The sequence below is a fragment of the Sinohyriopsis cumingii genome, chromosome 1, assembly GCF_028554795.1.
Source record: "Sinohyriopsis cumingii isolate HCF-2022 chromosome 1, ASM2855479v2, whole genome shotgun sequence".
NCBI lineage: Eukaryota > Metazoa > Mollusca > Bivalvia > Unionida > Unionidae > Sinohyriopsis > Sinohyriopsis cumingii.
In genome coordinates, this window is record NC_142961.1 from 186,118,855 (window position 1) to 186,132,628 (window position 13,774).

The following is a 13,774-nucleotide window of genomic DNA, read 5'->3' on the forward strand; positions in this document are numbered from 1 at the left end:
TGTAATTACTACTTATTATCTCGTACTTACGTGATAACTAAATCGTAATTACGTGATACTTAAGATGCTAGTACTTTACCTAAATAGTCTGTCATAATGTGAAGTGTATCATTACATCAGTTGACACTCTTGGTGTGGGGCCACCTTCTCTCGGTATTGTTTTTGACCGACTCTTACTGATAAGAAAAGAGCGGAGAAGATTACCAAACTTGTAAATGAACTAGTACTTGTAAATAGCTGAACATATTCCATTCCAAATAAATTCATAGCTGTTAAACATCGACTGATTACAGAGATACTGATTTCATCTAGATATTTTACAACTGTTATGGTAAGATTGCATGACAGAATAAGAATTACGACACAGAATGCATAACATATTGCATTCACAGAGGAATATGTGACGGAATTGAATACAGCGAAACACTTATATCTATGATAGAGAAATATGCGAAAGACAAAGTTAGACATGGAGATCAGCATCGTTTATCACACAAATTAAGAAAGGCAGTTCATAAAAACACACTTGAAATATAGGTATTCAAATTTGATTGCCTCTTAGTTCACAATTTGATAGCAAATATGATGATATGAAACAAATTGTATAGTGTATATTACCTATGTGAAATTCCAAAATATCATTGTGTGGATTGCAATAAGAACTTTATTAATTTAGTGTTGGTAAAGTTAACAAGAAAATTTGTAAGGTATTAAACAAATTCTTGATCAAACCTAATGTGAAATATGACATTTATACTAATTATCTTTTGATCGGTGAGAAAACTGTAGAACGATAAATTCATAAAAAATAAATAAACATACAGCAAAGAGACCAACAAACAACATAAAAATCCAGAACCATCATTCTTTTACGATACTAAGCGTCTGTTGACTGAAAACCTAGATACATCGTCTTACGGATAACAATCATTCTGTTATGTTATCATCAAAGTTGATTTTGTCCCTTTTAAAATTATATACAATTTCTCATTTCATGTCATCTGGAACAACATAGTTACATTTCAATACATTTTACTGTTGCTTCCTTTGTCGATGCTATTGAAGAGGAAAACAAATCATGTATTTTCTCTATAATCTCGCTTGACATTGAAAAATTATACCATCACCCACATATAGCTTTCCAGTAAGTAAAACTAAAAGATCTCCAAGCTAGGTTAAATAATGTATTGTTACGTAGTCTCGAAACCAACAGCTCTCAATCAGAGCAAATTATTTTTTACTTTGATAGATATTGACGAATCATTTAGCTAATATATATATATATATATATATATATATATATATATATATATATATATATATATATATATATATATATATATATATATATATATACATATACTGGACTTATCACGATCACTCTTTTATCTTTGAGTAAACATATTGTCGTTGGAGTCTTGTTACACAGAAACGTTGGGCAGATGAAAAGAATAATGCGAACGGTGCAATTGTAAGGTAATTGCATTCATTTCTCATCGGGTTTAATGCTGGTGAAATATTTCAACAGTTTGGTCACTATATAATTTTCATCACAGAGTTCCTCAATGTGCATTTATTATGCTTCAAGAGTCGATTTCTACGAGATGTTTTGAGAACGGAAAACATGCTATGATATTTATTGATGTCTAAGGAAAACCTCATAACATTGCTTGGAATTTTAACCTGACCAACAGACACAAAATAATATACATTTTGTTGGTACATTGTATTTTCTGATGATTTGAAGGTGAGTGCTTGTTGCACGTTAGATAACTTAAATCAAGTATTGTTGAAATTAAAAACCCTGGCAATACACCTATTGTGGCAGACAGTTTGTAGTCACTGACATTTTTGGAGTTGTTCAACTGAAAAACATTTTGGGGTTGCTTTCTCCATTAAATAAATTGGTTGTTGCACTTTTAATCCTCTCTCTTATCTTGGTCGTAAACGGCAGAAATTCTAAATTTCTGTATTAATCTTTCGCCGACTGTTAACCAATTCGATGAAATAGTATTGAAATGTACGTGTTTTCCAGCTCGTGGTCCTGATTACCCCAGCTTCTGCGTTAGAGAATTTCACACTTGTTTAATCTGAAATCAGCTTGAAGAGTTCATGATACAGATGGCAATGATCTGTTAGTATTTGGAGCGCAGCGTATAACAAACGCTTTTTTACATTCCGCAGTCTATGTAGCTTTATTGGTATATCGTGGATTAAATGCCTTGAGAATAATTGTATTGTCGCTCTTGTTTCCCTATGATACTTTTGTTTACCATGTTTGCTTTTTGTAACTGTTGCTTGTAACTACAAGTATTTGTATGTCGTGAAAATAGTCTGATCATTTAATAAGGTAAAGTTAAACAACATCGCTTCTGTAGGAAATGGTAATGTCTCTGACAAAACATTCCACTGTAAAATGCTACCATTTATTGATGGCATCCCCTTTTGCCTTCACATCAAATGTGCTGAATATTTACCAGGTGCAATCATTATAGTTACGTTTAGCTATGTTGAACAAACTTAAAACATCTGTTCTAAAATAAATATATTTTGCAATTTCTGAAAAACAACAGTTAATATGTAATTACTTCATAACCATAGTCAATACGTTTTGTTCCTTTTTACAAACTCTTGTAAGAATAAAGGAAATTAACATTTGTCACAGATTCATTCAGTTCTGGTTGATTTGTGTTTTCACTTGGAATACTGATATAGACTTAAGTGAGGCCGTTGATTGTAATATGTTACTCTTGCTTCGTAATAACCCTTGTTGTTATGGGAACCCTCGCCTCAGATGATAATGCTCAGCATTACGCAAAAATTAGCATAGTCAGGCTTAGGTTTCCAATACATCAAGTTTATCTTGTTTCCTATTTCTCTAAGATGTATTTCCATTTCACTTTGTTGTCTTTGTCTATATATATCTTTTAATATTGTGTTTTAATCTCTTTGTACTTGATGACGGTTAAGGTTTAGATATATTTCACTATGACAGATACTTCATGAACTATTTCTTTAGAGAGCAATATCAGTGTCCTTAAATTTGAATCAAGACTTGTGCCAGGGATATACACTGTCCGTGCTACTGAAAAATCATTCGCTGTTTCCATAGGGATGTTAACACGCTATTTTCTAATTACACTGGTAAGATGTTTGAATGGCAATGCTTGCACTGGAGAAAAAAAGCAACGAAACTAGCTTCTATTGGAATTTTTGATATCAGGAACTATTGTTGACTTAGCTGTCACTATGTTGAATTGTTTTTATCAAGCCAGTAGATCGTGCGGATTATAGCTGAACAGAATATCCATATGCAGCCTCATCTATATCAGTATATCAGTTTATCATTGGTCAACGGTATGCACCGGACAGTACAAGATTGCACTTAAACATTTATGGGATCATTCTAGAAGAATGAAATGTATATAATTTCCAAGTTGCGGATGGGAAAATGGTACATAAAGATAAGCAATATAGCGACTGAAAAATAATATTAAAACACTTAAAACTAGAAATGATGGTTTAGATTAAATAATTGTATATTTCACAATGTATGCATATTAGTTTTATTTGTTTAAACAAAATATTTCATGTCAATTTTTCAATTTCATAATTTCAGTGCATACTAGGTAAATACGTCGCCAGCATGCACGTTAGAGTCATTTAGGCAGATATATAAGAAGGATATTGGGTCTGCGCGGCTTGTATCTAATCAATCAAACAAAATCATGTCAATACATGAACTTCTCTGTGTCAGAAAGTCAGTTGGATTATAATATAATGATTTATTCTGATCTTTATGTCATCAATCATAATATAAATTCCTCAGCTAGGACTGTGATGTTATACTTTAAATAGAAAGAAAGAAGAGAACGTCTAAAATGAATTTTGTTTAATTACTTACGTGACATTTTTGAGTCCTATTTTTGTACAATGATGATAAATGTATACTATATAATTCACAATGGACAGATTGCTATATTAACAAGCAGTTTTTTTAGTCATTTTCCAAAATTCAGTTTAACCATCCGGTTAACCGAGACGATGAATACATTTTTCAAGAGAAGACAATCTCTTATGTTAAAGTCAACCGTTTCACTGACAAACATGTAAACCTTTTGGTGAATAAGCTTTAAAATGTGAGAGTGATGACTCTGTCAATTGATACTCATTTCAGTATAACATGAGATTTGGGCAGGATAAAAATGGACAGTAAAGACGGTAACAATTCATGCTGTATTTAATAGATCGATGAGTGCCAGAGTTAGTAAATTAGATTAGGTTTTATTATTCCTTTAAGGTACGAAAGCTGTTGTCTGTAACATTCATTTACCTGGTGAACATCAGCAACACATATTTTAAATGCTAAATTGTAATAATTTTAGCATACGATCAAATAAATAATTAATGCATTATGAGAAAACATTCCATTATATCATAAGATGATGTGGTTTATTTTGCGCCTATAAATGCTTAGCTATGCTACAGATGAGATTTAGTAAACTGAAAGTATGATATTGAATTGTGCTGCTTACGACTTGAGAATGAGACAACCAAATGATTATATTAGCAATAATATCAGTAACGCATCTAAGAAACTAGACACAGCAAACATATTATGTGAGAAATTAATTTAAGGTGATCAAGGTTGGGATTCAAATGAAAACAATCGTAGTATTATTTCCAAATTGTATTGAAAAAAGTATATTTCAGCTTTAAACATTAGACTTGTCCATGCTGTTATAGTTTTTGTTATCAAGTAATAATTCAATTACACTAGAAATGTGAACAATTCATCCGATAGCGTCAAACTATAACTGAACACTGTTAAACACCGACCTTGTAAATGTATGATTCTAGCGACTGATATACATGGAATTGCAAATAATAAAATGAAAGATAACTTAATAAACGGGACTTGAACTATGAAATATGTAAACAAAAGGAGAGAAACTGGTGACATTATTGTATTTGCAACTCAACATGATTGTAAAGAGAAAGCTTCAAACATGCAACCATTTATCATCATCATTATGGATGCACGAGCTGGCTTATTTTACTTTCGAAATTAGCTGATGAATCTGTATTCCCTTTCTTTGCCGTATCTAAGCATACATTTGTTCCATTAATGCTAGAATAAGCAGTATGACATAATTAGCTGAGAAAGAAATAATCTATCCTACCTTTGTATTTTAAAACGTTCCTGTTTATTACGCTGTCAGTAATACTGCACTATGCTGTCTCTGCCTTATTGAAGAGCTTAAAATTATGGCAATATTCTCATTTGTTTTACCGTGTCTGTACACATATTTTTCCTTCACATCATTTTATGCCTTTAGACTAATGTAGAGATATCAGAAGCAACATTTATATTCATACACACACCTGTAATAATTATTGCAATTATTACACTGTTCGTTGGAAGCATCCCTTTTAGTTTTTCTACTAACGTTTCAATTTATGATATTGACCTTGCCTCCAAACAATGTCGACACGGCTGTTAAATATTCAAATATATGTGTTCATTTACGTTCAATACTTTTCATCTATTCAAGTAACTTAACACTTAATGTTTTTAATTATGCTTGTCTCTTTGCTGATTTGTTTGTTCTGTCTGCTTGTGGTACTGTTCAACGTCAAAAGGCCGTATGTTTATGTTCTATCACCGGTTATCTTTATACCTGATTGATTTCCTTTCATCTTGTCATGTAAATAATCTGCACTCTGCAGGTGGAAGCTTTCAAAACCTTTTTTATGCAATCAGCTATTAGAATTTTAGATCTTCTTTCTTGTGATTCAAATGATTTATTTGTGTTGATTGTTTATATATTCCCTCGGAATATTGTATGTATTGTCTTACTTTAACCTTTTTAGTAGCGGATGTTTATTTGGGTTTATTTTGTGACTTGCATAGTATATGCTGTTGCATATTAAAGAAGGGTATATGTCACTTTACTATCATAGGTTAGGGTACATATATCGTCTCTGACCAGCATGTTTTAGAAACATATAACAGATTCTTATTTGTCGTTACAAAACTCAAAACCTCCATGCTGTTCTTAAATTTGTTGAGTAATTCTCAAAGTAATAACTATATTGATAGTCCAGGCATTGATTCACATATAATATAGTTTGTGTTGTTTCACACATAATATATATTGTGTCGTGTCAATAATCCTTGATAAATTCAACATTCAATTCGTAATAAAATTCTGGACGTCTAGCTTCTTGAGGAGTTCTTTGAGTAGTTGCACTATATTTTCTAGGTTAGATTCAGTTAAATAGGCTTCATTGTTTTTCACTCTCTCACTGCATTCTAAATCATTTTTAGTATGATATGTGTGTATTTCAAGCTTATATTCCTTCTACAACTTTCAGGCTAATTAAATAAATAAACAACGACTAAGAAAAGAAAGAGCTTTCTTACACAGAAGATAAAAGTAGAGGCAACATGAAATTAAAATTAAATAATATAAATATGAAATAGAAAGTGGTATAGAAAATATGTTTGATAATCACAAGTAAAATTTAGTTGACAATGATACAAAACTATATAAAAATCTAATAAGGAAAGCATGTGAGATCTTTGCTAAAAGCAAGAACCGTGAAAATATGCGGCATTATCAGATGCTTTTATTCATTATTTTATGTTTGATTCTGGATTGAATGGATAGCCATTGTTGGGTACAGAGCAGCGGTTTGCTGAAAATGGGATTCTATACAAATAAAATGATTACGTATTTATATACCTTAAAATATTTTTCCCAAATTAAATTGAATACATTGTACTAAACGATATACTGTGAAATTATCTCACTGCATCTTTATATGGTGCACCGAATCTGAATTGTTGATAAACAATATATCTATCTATCTATCTATCTATCTATCTATCTATCTATATATATATATATATATATATATATATATATATATATATATATATATATATATATATATATACTAGATTTAAGGATGCAATTTCAAATTTTTATGTATCTTTGATTTACTTAAATTTGATTTAATACATATTTATTTTAATTTAATTGTTTGTTTGTCAGTTTTATTTATTTTTTATTTTTCATCACATACTATTGTAATGTAAATTTATTCACTAGAGATGATACTTTTTTCAGAAATTAGTATGACCTTGACTGTTTCTTTTGTACACAACCAGGTGTTGACCTAGATGCTGGCCTTGATTTAAAATTAGAAGCAACCCTTTAAATAAGCTCTATTTTTATTTTAAAATGATTGGTTGTTGTCGAGGTCATAAAGGGACTACGTGTTTAAGATGTAAATAATTTATTTCTTTTTTATTTCTTAGAGCAAATTGATTGATTTTCGTAATGGACACACTGGCTGTACTTGATCTTTAACAAGTACCTAATTTCCACGAGCTTCTGGAACATGATCACGTGACCCACTTTATCACTTTATTAGACATATCACCTTTGTTTCGGAGAGTTATTCTCAGTAGATACTGGGCTTTAACTTACACTGGAAATTGTATGTTGTGTTGTTTGGAGTTATTTCAAATTAATTGGATTCAATAAGAATAATTATTTTACTTGGAAAATACGCGTGCTCATGTGAAATTGTTGAAAAAGGATAGTTTTTATAAAAATAAATGTATTTTGGATTTCCAAAACCGAAGTGATAATTATTGCTTCTACAAGGAGCTGTATATTTGAACACTAAATATCACAGGATATGTCATTGTCTTCCACCTTTGATTCTTCGTCGGGACTCGAACTTGAAATTATTAGAACATTTTATTATTAGGACTACTAAAATTGTATTCTTGGATTATTATTGGATTATATTTGGAACTGCTTCTTAAAACCGTAGGTTCATATTTTTTCATTTTTAAAATTTGTTGAAAGGAAATAAATTCTTTTTTTTTATTAAGCTTGCTGTTTTCACTCTTTCTTGTGTTACTGTTTATTCGAGCCTAAATACGTGACATCATAAAATTTTAAGCAATAGCATTATTCTCTTTTCGTGATTTTTTCAGATGAATATCCCTTTTAAAGAATGGTCTCTTATTATTCTCACGAGACGGCAAATGTACATGCAATATTTTAATATGCGCTAGGGAATCTTCGTCATTTGTTTTGTACTGTAATGTAAGAGAATATTTGTTTTGTACTGTCATATAAGAGAATATTCCTTGTGTACTGTCAGGTAAGAGAATATTCGTGTTGTACTGGCATTTAAGCGAATATTCATTTTGTACTGTCATGTAAGAGAATATTCGTTTTGTATTGTCATGTAAGATAATATTCGTTTTGTACTGTCATGTAAGATAATATTCGTTTTGTATTGTCATGTAAGATAATATTCGTGTTGTACTGTCATGTAAGATAATATTTGTTTTGTACTGTCATGTAAGAAAATATTCCTTTTGTACTGTCATTTAAGATTATATTCGCTCGAAGAAATAAAACAACACCACGATTAAAGACTCAAAACAATTCTCAGACTGGGATCAAACTTAGTAAAATGATTTTATGTGCGATTGGCTTATGTCTGTCATTAACCTACCAGATCTCAGAATTTTGAGTTGAGTCTTATTCTGGATATAAGAATTATTTCTTATCTCGCAGCCAGAAAACCTAACATATGAGAGTCAAACTCTTCTAAGCAGATCATATTCAACCTTTGATTAGCTTACATACTAATTTTGAGTAAACTCTGGCACCAATGACAAGGATTATTGGTTGCAAAAGACAGCTATTGTAAGCTTCGTTGTGTTTCTTTTAGGTTATTTTTTAATTATCAGTTACATAAATAATAACAACAGGCAAATCGAATTAACCGGAAGAGAAGTTTTCATCTTCATATACAATTCGACGACATTTACTTTTAGCTGTTTTTTTGCAGAAAATCAAATTATTCACAATAGTGACATGTATACATGTTTTCAACATGGCTAACATAAAATATTACTGTTCATATTGTATATTAAAGTCCGTAGCATATGCTTAGTCATTGACAGGAAACTATGCAGTTTTGAAAGCAATGTTAGGAAGAGGACAAAGGAGACTTTAAGCTCGTATCGTCATTTATTATATACTGCCTTTTGTCTGCGTTAACTTTACATTATCAGAATCGTGCAGTATTTTGCCATATTGCTCGCATATATAGGGTACGTGTGCCTAAAGAATTACTTTGTAAATAAACCATATACTCTCATGTATTAAACTTTAGATTTCAGTTTATTACATCCGTTTGTAGTTGAACTAAAACATATTTCGTGTTTTGAAAGTAAAGATGATGAATTGCTGTAGTCAAGTTTACTTAGTCACAAATGCAATTCTAAAAGAAACGAACTAACGAACGTGATATTTCACAAAGTCCACAACACATGTGAGAAACGCAGTATTAAAAATACCATTCTGATCTTTTAAACAGTTATTTAGAAGAAATGTTCCTAAATTTTAGTTAATGGAATTGTGACACATTTTTCGAAATGGCACTGTAATTGCAACTTCGTTCCAAGTGAGTTCTACTGACTGTACTCAAAATGAAATGAACGTGAAATTCAACGTCTTTCTGATAATTACAATTGGAAGAATTCATATTTTCCCACATCATGACTTGAGTCAAAACGTGTCTCATGCTCCCTGATCAAATCACAGACATGTATATTTTGTGTGGCATTGAAACAACTAATAAATTCAGCGAAATTGAGTAGAATCTACAACAACAAAAATAAAATCCATTCATTCCAGACCAAATGAAAAAAAATGTTCCAATAAGCATTTGTTCACAATATGACTAAACATTTGAAATTTAAATAGAAGCAAAAGCGATACTTCTTTCTGAAAGTTATGTCGCGCGCGCGACTAAGCTCAAATTTTGATGGGCGGAGTTATATGCACATTAATAATGTTGTTGTGTACTAATAAATCTGCTTTGTGCATGTCTTTTGAAAAACAGCAATTACTTTTTTCTTTAGTGTGTTTTTGTTTATATAATTAAGCCTTAGGTATAATAAGAAAATGAGTATGTCATAAATAGGTTGCTGTATATGTTGTTGTAGGATTTAACGGCATTTTTCAGCGCAAGATAGGCTATTCATAATTGGTGGAGGAAGAACCCGTCAAACACCCGGGGGAAAAAACACTGACCCAGGAGAAAATAATGGCAAGCTTTCTCACTTACCCCCATTGGCTGAGTCCGAGAATCTAACTACGACAGAGTTGAGACGGCAGTTATCTGTAACGGTGAGCGCTTTGGAGCACTCAACCACTTGGCACATGCCTTAAGCTGCAATGTGCTTACTTCGTCATGTGCCATTGATACAGCAGAAGTGTTTAAATTCTGCTTAAATGCGCGTGACAAGTTTATTTGTTACAGAGCTGATGTGCCTCTGATTGATAAAAAGACTATATATATTATGTGTCAGCTAACACTGTCGACAGTGCGAAGATTAATCAATATACACACAGTTGTTCCTTTACTTCTGCCATTGGTCTCTCACCATCCGCTGTTGTCAAGTATCCTTACTTCATCTTCAGAACATACTTTTGAGACTAGCTGTGACAGATTTTGTTCTTGTAACTATACTTTAAGAAATCACATGTACATATTGTTCTTAAGCATAGAAAGGTGACTATTCATTCCTTTTTTTAAACTTCTGAATTCAAGGTTGCTGTCACCTGAAAAAATAAAATGGGATTCTATATAATTGCATGATTTCTACAGTATCCTTCAAAATGTCATTTATATATTGCCCTGTAAATTGCAAGAACTCACTTGATTCTGGGACAAATGATTGAAGGAATACGATTGTTTGACGGATAACAGTTTCTTCGTGATATTTTAAGTTCTAATTAAATTCTGTCTTGAACAGGTAAGCATTGTAAAAATCTCTGGGCGGCCACTTTGCTAGCATTGCATAACAACTAATGTGATGATGTGCAATTAATCACCGATTAATCAATTAACAAAACATTATACTGACAATGTTAAATGGTTTGTAGTCCTTAATGGTACAACAAGGACGGATTAAGGAATAAAAAGACCTAACGTCAGACGTGATAGCCTGAAACAAACTCATTCTCAAGAGTTTTGTGATTTTCAGGCCACACACGTAGTTTTGTTGATGGGTATTTATGCACGGATGGCATATACTAAATTATTTTCATCTTTTCTAGAGGTATATTTGACAGATAAGACAGTGAATAATCTCGATAAATAACGTGCTTTGATGAAAAAAGAAACCACAGGTAAAGGTAAGGTGAAATATATTGTAGAAGACCATACAAAATCCTTTTCAAACGTGACGTCATCTTATAATATGCTGTGCGTCACGACTTGTCTTGTATAAGCTAACCAAGAATAGTGGTGCCTTCTTCTTATCCCTCGGGTTTAGAAGAGGGATGTTTTCAGTGGGTGACATCTTTGCTTGTTGGTTCCGGGACATTCACCCAAAATAAACTAACGTTGATGTCTAAGTACACGCCCTTTTATCTTTCTTTGGACTATCGCTTTGTCATAAAGGTGACAATGAGTTTTCCAAAATCGCCAAGGAATCCTCCCCTTTCTTGACTCCTCTTTTTCTTTGAACGACTGTATCTTTTCTTAGGGTAATGTCGCTGCTTGGTTAAGCGCTTTGTCGGATGACGAGCCTGCTTTTGTTTCTTTCTTTTATGTCGATAGTGACTGTGTGTACTTCTTTGAGGTGACACCTTTTCGGGAGTTCAGGAGCACAAAAAAACAAAACACTGATACCCTTATTTTGTCGCAGCCCTTTTTTATACTGGAACGCGTCGCCACTGATTGTCTTTACGTCGTATCAACTTGAGGACAGGCATCACACGTCGTGCAGTGGTACGCAATGGACTAAATCGAGCCAGTTATTGCTTGGACAAATTCAGTAAACTCTGTGACATGCCCTATCTCTCTTGGACTTTGATTTTGGGAGCAGGTATTTTGTGAGTAGATACCACTACCACTAAATAGGAGGGTCGCGCCACTGGAGAAGTTCTTGGAGACATGGCTTCCATGGTGTCATCAACGAACAAGTAGACGAACCTGAGGCTACCGGAGACGCAGTCACCGTCGTTGCAGGTCGTGGTTTGCGAATGCAAGGTTGCGTCCTGGCCCAAGTGCCTCCCTTGCGACTGGTTTTATGTGGACTTTACTTTTTCGGAGGACATCTGTTTCTTTTTCTGGGGACTTTTTTCCTGGGTTGTGACCTGGTCTTGACACCGTTGCTTTATTTCTTCTTGGGGCTTCGTTTGGCTTTTTCCTTGGGGAGAACTTTGGGAGCATTATGATACCATCTTAAGAAGGAGCGAATGATGACACCTCCTAGATTACCGCTCCCTCTAGGTTTCAAAATGATTTGGTTTTTGGTTTGAGTGTCGATGCGGGGATCGACCAGTTGGGTCAAAGCTACTTTGTTTCGATCAAAAAAGCATTTGTTTTGATGAGGAATCTGAATGATGTATTGCAGTAATTGGCGTGCTGTCACCGTGAGCCATCGTAAGACTTCTCTGAGACTGGCATCTAAGACACTAGCACGTATTTGTGGATTTTGTTTCGCGACTGATGCCATACAAGGCACGAATCAATATGACGGGAAAATGAGACTGAAGGGATATCATGTTGACACTGTGTGAGACAGACGAAAAGTGCCTGAGGTTTTTATAGATCTTTTGGGGTTAAGTCGAGGACGGAGACGTGTACAGGACAGGCCCTCCGTCTTGACACCAGTGGTGAAACAAATGGGTACGAAATCGTAAATAATCAGGGGTAGTAGGTTTCAAATCAACGAGCAAATAGGCGTGTGGAGTTTGAGTGGCCTCAGTGAGCCAAGGCGTTCATAACTGTTTGGCTAAGACTTGCACTTGCGATTTATCTCGAGGACTTTTAAAGACCACGTAATGAGCAATGAGACTGATGGTGCGATGGGCATTACTATGTTGAAACAAATTTTGAGTGATCTAGAGGACACTGACATTACGATTATACCCTTTGCGCGTAAACCAAAGTTTAATTTCTTCTTCGTCTTCTCCTAACATGTCATCGAAAATGACCAAATGGGTTTGACGGGAGTCAGACACGATTCCGTCGTCTTCGTTAGGAATATCTTCCAGAAACACGATGGAGTCGCCTTGACTTTCTTGAAAGGGACTGTACGCCGATTGCCACACTTTGTGACACCACACGATTCGCTGAGGTGGACGATCGATCAAATGATATTTTTGTTCGATCAAACGTTTGAAAAATTCGGTTTTGCCTGAACCGCTAGGTCCAGCAATGAGCATGTTAAAGGGATGGCGAAGATACAAAGCCTCCCATCTGGCACGATTTGAGTGTTCGTCGATGACTTTGGAAGTGGAGGAAGAGGGAGCAGAGACAGCAGAGGTAGCCATAGTGTCAGGAATGTCACTTGTGACACGAAAACAGACAAGACAAGAGTTTTTATTCTTTTTCGGAACACATTTATTGATGTTGTAAAAATGAACACGAAAGACAAAAATACATAAAAGCCAAAGGCTTAAGTACAACGATAAAATTCACATGAAAACGATCAAAGTGGAACAGAAACAAGTGTCTGTACAATATGTTTTGGGTAATGTTCTGACCAGTTCAACAGGGGGTAAAGTCACACAAGTGTCCTCCCGAAAGGGCCTTTCAGGAATGTCCATGACAGTCCTGTCCTCGTTGACGGGTTCTTCTGGTACTGTCACTAACACAGGTTGAAAAGTGACTTTTTTCTTTGGACGTTAAAGGAAGATTCACAACTCTCGTGCAT